This window comes from Panthera uncia (genome assembly GCF_023721935.1).
Source record: "Panthera uncia isolate 11264 chromosome C1 unlocalized genomic scaffold, Puncia_PCG_1.0 HiC_scaffold_4, whole genome shotgun sequence".
Lineage (NCBI taxonomy): Eukaryota > Metazoa > Chordata > Mammalia > Carnivora > Felidae > Panthera > Panthera uncia.
In genome coordinates, this window is record NW_026057585.1 from 2,541,220 (window position 1) to 2,551,689 (window position 10,470).

Consider the following 10,470-nt stretch of genomic DNA (forward strand, 5'->3'; position numbering starts at 1 on the left):
CAGGGGAGGGACAGAGAGAGAGGGAGACACAGACTCCGAAGCAGGCTCCAGGCTCCCAGCTGTCAGCACAGAGCCCGACGTGGGGCATGAACCCACAAAGTGCAGGATCATGACCTGGGCCGAAGTCAGACGTTCAACCGATTGAGGCACCCAGGCGCCCCAATGATTTTTAGAACCCAAGATCTGAATGGCAGCTGTTCTCACTGATACTGTGGTGTCAATGCCTCTCAGCAATAAAGACAAGAGACCCTACAGATATCTCTGATTCCAAACCATTACCACACAGTTCTTTCTTCCTTTCCCATGACATATTTTTGCTTCTCTCACAGTGAGAACACTGATTCCCACAGTATCAGCATATTTGCTCATTTGTTGTCTTATAGTAAATTCAAAAGAGTTTCAGAATTGGTCCACAATATAATTCCCAACAAAAAAATTCAGTTTAAGTATGAGATTTCTTTAAAATCTCTACAAAGCACTCCATTAGCGGTGTATTGGTAAAACATAGAGTTTTCCTGTGATGAAAATCACCCACTTGAATCTAGACCACTTTAGATTGACAGGCAAAATTACACCTATTATTCAGCTACTATTATCTCTAGTACTCTAACCTAAAGAGAAGGTTCTACAAAGATAGGAGGGGTTGGGAGAGAGAGTTGTTGATCTTTCCCCATAGGAATAAAATGAAAGGGGAGGAGGAAGCAGGGCCTCAAGGCTCTAGATACCATGAGCTAGGGGGTTGGACAACTGTAGACCAAACACCTAATTGTGTGAATTTGTCAGAGTTCTGAAACCTTTCAAACTTCTTGTTGTGTGTAATTTTTGGCCACCCTTCACGCATTCACCAACATAAACATACATCGATTTCCATACCGTGGATACTAATAGCACTAAGTAACATAGTAGAGGTCCAATTCCTTTATCAGCAAAGTAGGGGTCAGAAGTGTTCGGAACCAGAATTCTGTGGTTCTTTAAGGAGTAATACAGCACATAGTCCTTACATCATATACCCCTCTAGTGGTCTGGGGCAGTACCCCATAATCAAACATATTTATATTCTTACTGTGAAATGAATGTATATTCTCACACAGTGGCCAACTGAAGTCTTCAAATAGCCTCATCAGCTCAGGAGGTAAACATGGGGCTCCTCTCTCTCCTCTCTCTATGCATCCTCATTCTCACCAATGTTTAAGTTTTTCTTCAAAATGTCTTTCATCCTGGGACTGCAAGCTGGTGCACCCACTCTGGAAAACAGTATGGAGGTTCCTCAAAAAACTAAAAATAGAACTACCCTACAACCCGGCAATTGCACTACTAGGCATTTATCCAAGGGATACAGGTGTGCTGTTTCAAAGGGACACGCGCACCCCCATGTTTATAGCAGCCAAAGTACGGAAAGAGCCCAAATGTCCATTGATGGATGAATGGATAAAGAAGATGTGGTATATACATATACAATGGAGTATTACTTGGCAATCAAAAAGAATGAAATCTTGCCATGTGCAACTACAAGGATGGAACTAGAGGGTATGTTGCTAAATGAAATTAGTCAGTCAGAGAAAGGCAAAAATCATATGACTTCACTTATATGAGGACTTTAAGAAACAAAACAGATGAACGTAAGGGAAGGGAAACAAAAATAATATAAAAACAGGGAGGGGGACATAAGAGATTCTTAAATATGGAAAACAAACAGGGTTGCTGGAGGGGTTGTGGGAGGGGGGATGGGCTAAGTGGGTAAGAGGTACTAAGGAATCTACTCTTGAAATCATTGTTGGGGCGCCTTGGTGGCTCAGTCAGTTAAGCGTCTGACTTCGGCTCAGGTCATGATCTCACAGCTTGTGGGTTCGAGCCCCACGTCAGGCTCTGTGCTGACAGCTCAGAGCCTGGGACCTGCTTCACATTCTGTGTCTCCCTCTCTCTCTCTCTGCCCCTCCCCCACTCACACTCTGTCTCTCTCTCTCAAAAAATAAATAAAACATTTTAAAAAATTAAAAAAAAAAGAAATCATTGTTGCTCTATATGCTAGCTAACTTGGATGTAAATTAAAAAAATAGAATAAAATAAAATGTCTTTCATGCATCTTTTACACTTAGTCATCCAGATAGTCCCTTATATCAGTCTCATCATTCATGTCTGCACTCTCCTAATTACTTTCTCTGATTCTAGCATCTCCACACTATCAAATGTCTTATCTTATTACCCAAAAGTTCTATTTTCATCATGTCCCCACTCTGTTTATGAAAACTTACTCTCCACCATCTGCTATACAAACTCGAAACTCCTCGCCCTGCCTTTGTAGTTCTTCTAACTTGTGACTTCTCTTTCTTATCCAATATTAATTCCCAGAACTCTCTTATACAAATCCTTCCCTAGAGTCAGGCTGGCCCCTTCCTGACCCCAATCCTGGACCAGGTACCCTCTACACAAGCACATGTCTTGGCCTGGTGTGCCCTCCAGATTTCCGCAAGGCACAGTTAACTAATCATTTTTCCTCAGTAATTCAGGACACTTGATAAGATCTTATGATAATTCAGGTTAAGGTGAGTGTAAAATCCTCGTAAACTAACAAACCTATTTGGTGAAGAAATTGTCAAGCACAGGAAAAAAGGATCTTAGAGTTGAAATGATTGAAAGAGGCAACTGGTGCAAGAATCTTTATATATACATATATATATTTTTTAATGATTATTTATTTTGAGAGAGACAGAGACACAGTGTGAGTGCGGGAGGGGCAAATAGAGGGAGACACAGAATCCCAAGCAGGCTGTCAGCACAGAGCTAGACACGGGGCTTGAACTCATAAACCACAAGATCATGACCTGAGCAGAAGTTAGACACTTAACCGACTGAGCCGCCCAGGGCCTCTGCAAGAGTCTTTTCGACTATTGACACATCATGTAGTTTCTGCTCAAGTGTCTTGTGAGGAGAGCTCATTCACTCACATCAGACATTCTATCTGGTGGTTAGGAAAGTACCTGTATGTTTGGCCAACACCTGGTATCCTGCACTTTAACCTCCCTTGATACAACCAGTATACAGTTGGCCTCCCTCCAGCCAGTCTAGTTGACTCCAATATTTTGCCACATTGCATTCTGAGTGACCCTTCTACACCCTAAATCTACATACCTGCAGCCCAACTCCATTTAGTGTCCCTGTATTCCTTCTCTAAAATGGCTGATACCTTATGATCTATATCCCGAAATGCTCATCATCTTAGTCTCTTGCCAGTTCTCAGATCTCCACGTGTTGGTCACTCTCACACTTCTAGGCACGTGCTTCCCTCTATGGGGAACCGTCTCTCCCTGCCTCCTCTTCATTGTTCTGATTCATTCTCATTTTTCAAATCTCATCCCAGAAGTCATTTCCTTTGAAAGATTTTTCTGACCCTCTAAACTGACTTAGATGCCCTCTGATGTATTTATTTACATTTTGACATTAAGAATTCCCCAATGAAATAACTGTCTACTTGTCCTTATTTTCCAAAATATTGGAAGTTCCTAGAAAGCCAAGTGTGTGTGTAAGTACCTAATATATCCTCAAGACCTAGCTTTAAAGAATGGATAAATGAATAAGAGAATAATTCTCTGTCTCTTTCTCTGAGACACACAGGAAAAGGAATTTAGCAGGACAGACAGGAGAAGCAGTCTACAAAGTAGACAGATCCTAGCAGAACAGTTAGGAAGGATAGAGAATAAAATCAGCATAAATAAAATTTTGCTTGGAAATAAGATAAAAACAGTCCTGAATGGCTCTTTAGGGCTAAGAATAAGAGATAATAGGTGGGAAATATACAGACAAGAGAGGGAAAGAGTAGAAATAAAATTTCATCTCTGCCTCCCCTAAAGTATCATTCCATAGTTATCAGCCTCTTCTTTATCCCCCATCCAACCCCTGTTGAAACCATTAGGCATGGTTCACATACTGAACATGAGAGCCAGTGGAACTTCTTTGTCAAACCCAATAATCAAAGGGACCTAGTTGGAAGTTACATCATTTTATATTGGATTTCTACTCCAAAGGCATAGTTTAGCTCTCCCTGTGATTCCGTCAATTGGAGGAGAAGTCAAGAAGCATATGATACATTGGTAAGACTCTGAATTTTAGAAACAGATGTAAGGGGAAGAATTTTTGGCACTCTAAGATTAAGAAAATTCACTGGACATTATAACCATACCTGGTTCACAGAGTAAGTCCATACTGCATGTTTTTCTATGATAGCTAATTTTTGTTTTTCCAAAAGTCTTATGAGCCATCTCCTCCCAACATTATCTTAAGGTCCAGGGATCAAAGCTCTGGACTAGAAATTCAGAAGCAAAGTTCAAATCTCAGTGGGACAAGAATCAGAAAGTAAGTAAAGGAACCAGTTTATATATTCCAACATACATCTGGGAATTCTTACCCAACAAGGGTTGCAACATGAAATCATGCCTAGGTCACTTAGACTTGGCAAAAGACAAAAGCTTCTGGGGTGCCTGGGTGGCTCAGACTGTTAAGCAGCTGACTTCTGCTCAGGTATGATCTCACAGTTTACAAGTTTGAGCCCTGCGCTGGCCCTGTGCTGACAGCTCAGAGCCTGGAGGCTGCTTCAGATTCTGTGTCTCTCTCTTCCCCTCCCCTGCTCACTCTCTCTCTCTCTCAAAAATAAATTAAAAAACATTTTTAAAAAATTAAAAATAAGACAAAAACTTCTTTAGGAAATTGCTTCCCTGGAAAGGAATGATAGTTGTGTTTATTCAATCCTTCTGTTCCACCTCTAAACCTGCCTGCCCCACAAGAGCTCCCACACCAAGGTAACCACCAGCTGTAGACCTCAAAATTGGATCCTGGGATCCTGTGAAAGTAGATGGGGTTGTGTCCAGCTGTGTGACTTGTCTTTGGTGTGAGTTTCTAACGTTAGCCAGACTTATGAACATGCAGAGGTGGAGAAATCAAAGAAATCATAAGATCTCTATGTGGAAAAAAAGGGACACTAGGAATAAATTACTTGAGAGTAATGCCCACTCAAGGGAAGGATAGAAGAATAGGATGAAAACAGGCTGAATGAATGACTGCAGGGAATAATCCCTAGGTAGAAGTGAATCACTACTTACTGGGCTAAGAGCCATGGGGATGTGCAACCAAAATTCAGCCCTTTTATCCATCACAAGTTTCACAATAGGATTGCTAAAGTCGGCTTTAGTCTGCTTCCAACAGCTTCTGGAAGTCAAGGAGCCTGAACATAAAAATTCTATCAATTGGGGCCTTCTATCCTATACCGGAAGCCTGGCCCAGGGACTGGATTGCAAACCCAGTTGTTGATCCTCTAGGATATCCGCTAGCGTAGACTTATGGTCACCAGTTCTTCCAAAAAGGTGTTCAGGACCCAGCGACAATTCAGGAGGCTGAACATTCAGGAATGTGCCCAAGTTGCTAAAGAAAATCTGCGTGATACTCTTGCCAGGTGACCCAGGGAGACCCTGAGGCTCCGACCTGGCCCGTCCCAAACAGGTTGGCAAAGGTTCTTGGTCTTGTCATGAGATAGACGTGCAACACAGCAGAGTAGGAACACAAGTAGTAAAGTCTATTACTCTTGGGATAGAGAGCAGGGAAGCAGGAGGGAGAGGGAGGTGGGGAGAGAGAAGTTCAGAGAAGGTGGGGTTTAGGTTTCTATCTTTTATTGACAGTTGTGAACGAGGGGGTAGAATGTTCATTACTTGGGGTGGGAATAGCTTGGAAGCAGGAGTTCTCATCTTTTTTTCTTTATTTTGCCAGGGGTTTCCAACCTACTTCATCAGCTATCTTGGGCCTGTCTGGTTGGATATAGCTTTTTGTGGCTTTGTTTTAGAGTGCTGCCAGGAAGGGCCTATAACTCTCCTGACCTCTGGTCTGGCTCTGATCTCTTCATTGTTTGCCTCCAGACATCCTCTTGGAACCTAACCAGCTGCCTGTAACAATACTTGTACTTTCTATTTCGATGTCTCTTGTGAGTCTCTGGAAAAGACCAAATATTGAATGATTCCTCTTTTAATCTCCTTTGTTTTAGAGACAAAGAGCAAATAGTGAAACTTCACTTCGAGATTTCTTTCCTTTATCATACCTTTGGCCATGAAGGGAAGCCAGTTCGGTGCAAAGCAGTCTGACTACATTATGGATAGACCTAAGACAATTACACCTGTTAAAAAGAAAAACACAGACCCAAGATAGTGTCACTTGTCCCCAGGACAACCAAGACTTAATTGCAGTTTCTGCCTCTCCGAGAGTAGAATTTGAAGCCAATAGGGGCACCTGAGTGGCTCAGTTGGTCATGATCTCATGGTTTGTGAGTTGGTCTGTGAGTCTGAGCCCTGCTGAGGGCTCAGAGCCTGGAGCCTGCTTTGGATTCTGTGTCTCCCTCTCTCTCTCTGCCCCCACCCCCCACTCATTCTCCCTTCCTCTCTCTCGAGTAAATAAACATTAAAAAAACTTTAGAATTTTAGGCCAATAAATCTGGAACTTTCTGGTCAGCACCAATGAGTTAATCTGTCACCTGGGCCCTCTCCTTTCCCTAAAGGAAGATGAAGTAATCCACCTAATTGGAATCCTAGCTACTCCCCCTAAGGAAAGATGACCCAGTCTGAAACATCCTTTCTTTTCTTTTGCTTAATACCGTGTTGTCCCATTCTCTTTCCTATAAAAACCTTGCAAAGCTCCCCTCTACTTGTTAGCTGGGATATTGCCCGATTCATGAATTACTTAAAGCCAATTAGACCTTCAAATTTTGTTTTTTAATACAACTCTACTCAATGTAATACTTTTTTGCCCTCTGCCTTTGTCTAAGAATCATATTTAGTTCTTTCGTGCTCAGCTTGGTACAGGTTTGTACTGCTCTTAATATTTAGCCCTTTTCTAATATCCTATTGTAACTGAAATTTACTTTTATAACAACCTGAGAAGACTTGAATCCATTATAATTAGCAGTGTGTAGTCTTATGTTGGGGATTCCTGACCCAGTTGGTTTCATTTCTATATCATGTATTAAAAAATTTTTTTTCCTTATGTTTTTCACTAGACTGGTTTACATAGATACAATTTTCTGTTTTCCTATAGCATTTAAGAAAACTCCATTTTCCTGATATATTTCCCAATATATTTCTGGGTCCTGGGTACATAAGACTAGGCATTCTGTACCTTAGTTCAGGAAAAAATTAACATGGGTGCTCTAAGCAAGGTTCTTTCATACTTGTCTTTCAGTTAGTTTCTGCTTCCCCACACCCTTTCCCTTGTCCACCTCCAGTGGCTTACACTCTCAGGGATTTACTGAAAGTCTTTTCATCACACTTTCTCTTTGCATATGTAAATAAGGTTGTGTTGTTGAAAAACACATATAGTATCTTTGAGTGAGTGTTGGGTTCCTTAGTTCGGTAACATACAAAAATATATACTTTTAATTGGTATGCATATGGAAATATTGACTCTGGAAATCCTTGGCTTGAGATCCAGGTACAGATTTAGATATCTTTACCTTGGCTTTGTCAAGGAAATAACCTTCTTCTGTGATTTTGCTATGGAGTCAAGGGAAATTGAGCCGTACCCTTAGGCAATACTTGAGATACACAATCTTTTTATCCAGTGTGAGCCTATGGAGAAGATTCAGGCGCTAGAAGATAAACAAAGGGAATTTTAAGGGATTTCCTGATATAAAGTCCAACCTGAATTGGGTATTGCTGTGTTTCCGGGGGTGGGGGGAACAAGGTAACACCCTGGCCTCCTCCTCAACCTGCTTATGAGAAGACAAATGAGTACTGGCTCATAGGTAGTGGTGAGTGAGTAGTAATTGTACTTTTTCTCATGGTTCCTGAGAATCACAGGTACAGCTAGTCCTTCCCAATTTCCCAATCCCTTGCCTTTTTTCCTTCTGTTAGGAGGATTAACATTGAAGAAAAGGAAGCTGTTTCCGCCTTGTTTCAAACCACGGAATTTTCCCATGTGAGGCGAACGTGATAACCACTTCACTATGGAAACCAGACAGTCAGCCTGGCTTCCTGCTCTAACCCTGAAAACCTTCAGTCCTGCCACTGCTGTTAAGCCCCAGTCTGTTTGGTTGAAAGACGGGATGAAGTCAAGTCCCAGGTTCTCTTTAAAGGAAAACGCTTGAAGTGAGACCTTGGGTTTCTGAGGTGAATAGAGGGGAGCCGCTGGCCTGGCTTCTCATCCCAGCTCTCCTCTCCCAGCCTGGCCATTACAAGGACACTGAATCCTGACCTCCCATATTTTAGGGGCTCAGTGCACAGCCACTTCTGCAAGCGTCCCTGGGTGCACACCAGACTTTGGGGGATGAAAAGGCAAATCCTAAGTATGGAGACAGCGCCACAAAGTCTCCTGGATTGGAATCGAACCTGAGCAGTAGCGGTGAAAAATCCAAATCCCATCCCACCGATCCGATCCCGGGGAATCCACCCACACAGGATCCCTGCTTCGGCCCCTGCAGATGAAAACCCTGAAAGTCAAGGTGACATTTCCCAGGCGGACAGAGCACAAGCGGAGGCGATTCCCAGCGGCGCGGGTCTGAATGCAGCCGCACAAGGCTCCCAGCCCTTGCCCTGCTGCTCACCACCTCTTCCAGCCTCAGCGACCCCTTGGGCTCTGACCACAAGGTGACTGGCCTGTGCCACACTCTAATCCAGCTGGAGCCGTGTGTGTTGCAGAGCCAAGGCCGTGCTCTCTTTCTGATCCTACTTTCCTGATGGGTAAGGTGAGGACTCGGCTCTCAGCGGGGGGGGGGGGGGGGGGGGGGGCCCTCTCCTTGGCGACTTCCGAAGTAGCTCCAGAGCTGTCCTGATGACGGCACGGGGACGGGCTCCTTTGGTGTCCCCATGGGCTCATTAGGTGGAGCCTGAAACTCCTCACCTACGTGTCTTTGGCCCGGGTCCCAGGTGCAGCTGGTTTGTGTTCTTTGCCTTAGTCAGGCAAATAAATACACCTGTTGCGCAAGTGTGCCGCCCAGGGAAGAACGTGCTGCTTTTCAGAGCCACGGTCGCTGTGAGCCCGTCGGGCAGACGGAGGCGCCAGATGAGCAGGTCAGCGGATGCGTGGAAGTAAAGGTAACCTGCAGTGGGCCTCGTCCTGCGTGCCCTTGTTGGAGTGACTAACTGGGTGTGGCCCGCTCTCCAAGGTGACTGGGAGCAGACACACAGAGGCCAGGCCTGGTGGTCGAGTGCTGAGAAGGCTTTCAGGTGGCGGTGGGACTCCGGCCGTGGTTCTTTTTGCGTTTTAAAGGACAATAGATGGGGGGTGGGGGTGGGGTGGGGGGGGTAGTGGTAAAAGGAAGCTGTTTCCGCCCGGTTTCGAACCGGGGACCTTTCGCGTGTGAGGCGAACGTGATAACCACTACACTACGGAAACGGGGCAGGCAGCCGGGCCTCTGGCTCTAACCCCCAAAAGTGGCATTTCGGCCACAACTATCGGGCCCGCCGACTTTGCCTGAACCGCCCAAGGCCCTGGAAACAGCCGCGCCCCAGAAGCGGCCCCGGCAAAGGACCCCGCGCCGCCCCGCCCCGGAGGACGGAACCCTGGCGCCCTCAGCAGCCTGGCCTCGGGAACTGCACCGAAGGCAGGGTGTCCGCCTCCAGGACGAGGGGCCCCGGGGCAGACGTCGGGTGCGCGCTCTTCCTCCGCCAGCCCGTTGGCTCTGCGCTGCCCCGCGGCCCTCCCGGCAGAGCGGAGTCTCTTTCGTGTCCTCTGGGCGAAGGGGGGGGGGGTCCCTCGGGCTCCTGCCTGCGCTGCTTTAAAGCCTCTGACAGGAGGCCCGCGGCCAACAAGCTCCAGTGAAATCTAGGTCACGGACCAGAAGGATGAAAAGGAAGAGCCAGAAACCGACTTGAGTGGCACCGAGCGGAAGAGTGGCAGAGCCGCGACTGGGGAGGGAAGGTCTCTTCCTACTTGGCGTTTTGAGTGATTCTTGGGTGGGCTGCCTTGGAGTCTCCCGAATAGGCTGGTGGTGAGACTCGGTGTGACCACAGCCACCTTCAGGGGGGCCTTCAGCATTGGGAACAAAGTGAAGACGAAAAGCCTGGAAAAATAGGTATTTTTAAAGCTGTTTCCTCTCTCCCTCCCGCATTGGAGTGTGTACGGTATTACTGCGTGATCTTGATTGCACTGTAATTTAGCACAACGACTTTCCTAATATTTGGCAGTTTCTCATACAGTGAAAAACCTGACCTGCCCCGTTACCTAGGAATATTGCTATTCACTCCCCCAGAAAAATGAATGCCAACATCCAAAGAGGCCTCTACACCAACGTTCGTGCCACATCATTCATACCAGGCAAAACCGGATACAACCCAAATGCCCATCAACAGAGGTGATACACAAACCCTTGTATATGTTTAGAATGGATTAAGTACTCTGTAGTAAAAACATCCAAACTATGGTTTAGGCGGTAACACGGATAAGCCCCTCGCATAGTTATATGTAGCTATCTGATACTCCTGGGTGATTCCATTTCCAGGA

At 45.3% G+C, this 10,470-nt stretch overlaps 1 long non-coding RNA gene and 1 other non-coding gene across 3 annotated transcripts in view; both read right to left on the reverse strand.

Moving 5' to 3' along the window:
• Positions 1 to 4,839: 4,839 nt before the first annotated feature.
• The window catches only part of LOC125912165 (uncharacterized), a 74,561-nt gene continuing 68,930 nt past the window's right edge, over positions 4,840 to 10,470 (reverse strand). The window contains exons 2-4 of one of the 2 annotated variants that reach the window (XR_007454623.1): positions 9,901 to 10,030; positions 6,080 to 6,154; positions 4,840 to 5,973 (exon numbers count right to left, since the gene is read on the reverse strand). This is a non-coding gene — a long non-coding RNA (uncharacterized LOC125912165). The remainder of the gene's footprint in view (positions 5,974 to 6,079; positions 6,155 to 9,900; positions 10,031 to 10,470) is intronic. The other variant, XR_007454622.1, reaches the window with a different exon arrangement.
• On the reverse strand, positions 9,291 to 9,363 carry TRNAV-CAC (transfer RNA valine (anticodon CAC)). Its single transcript has one exon. It is a non-coding gene; the product is annotated as a tRNA-Val (tRNA).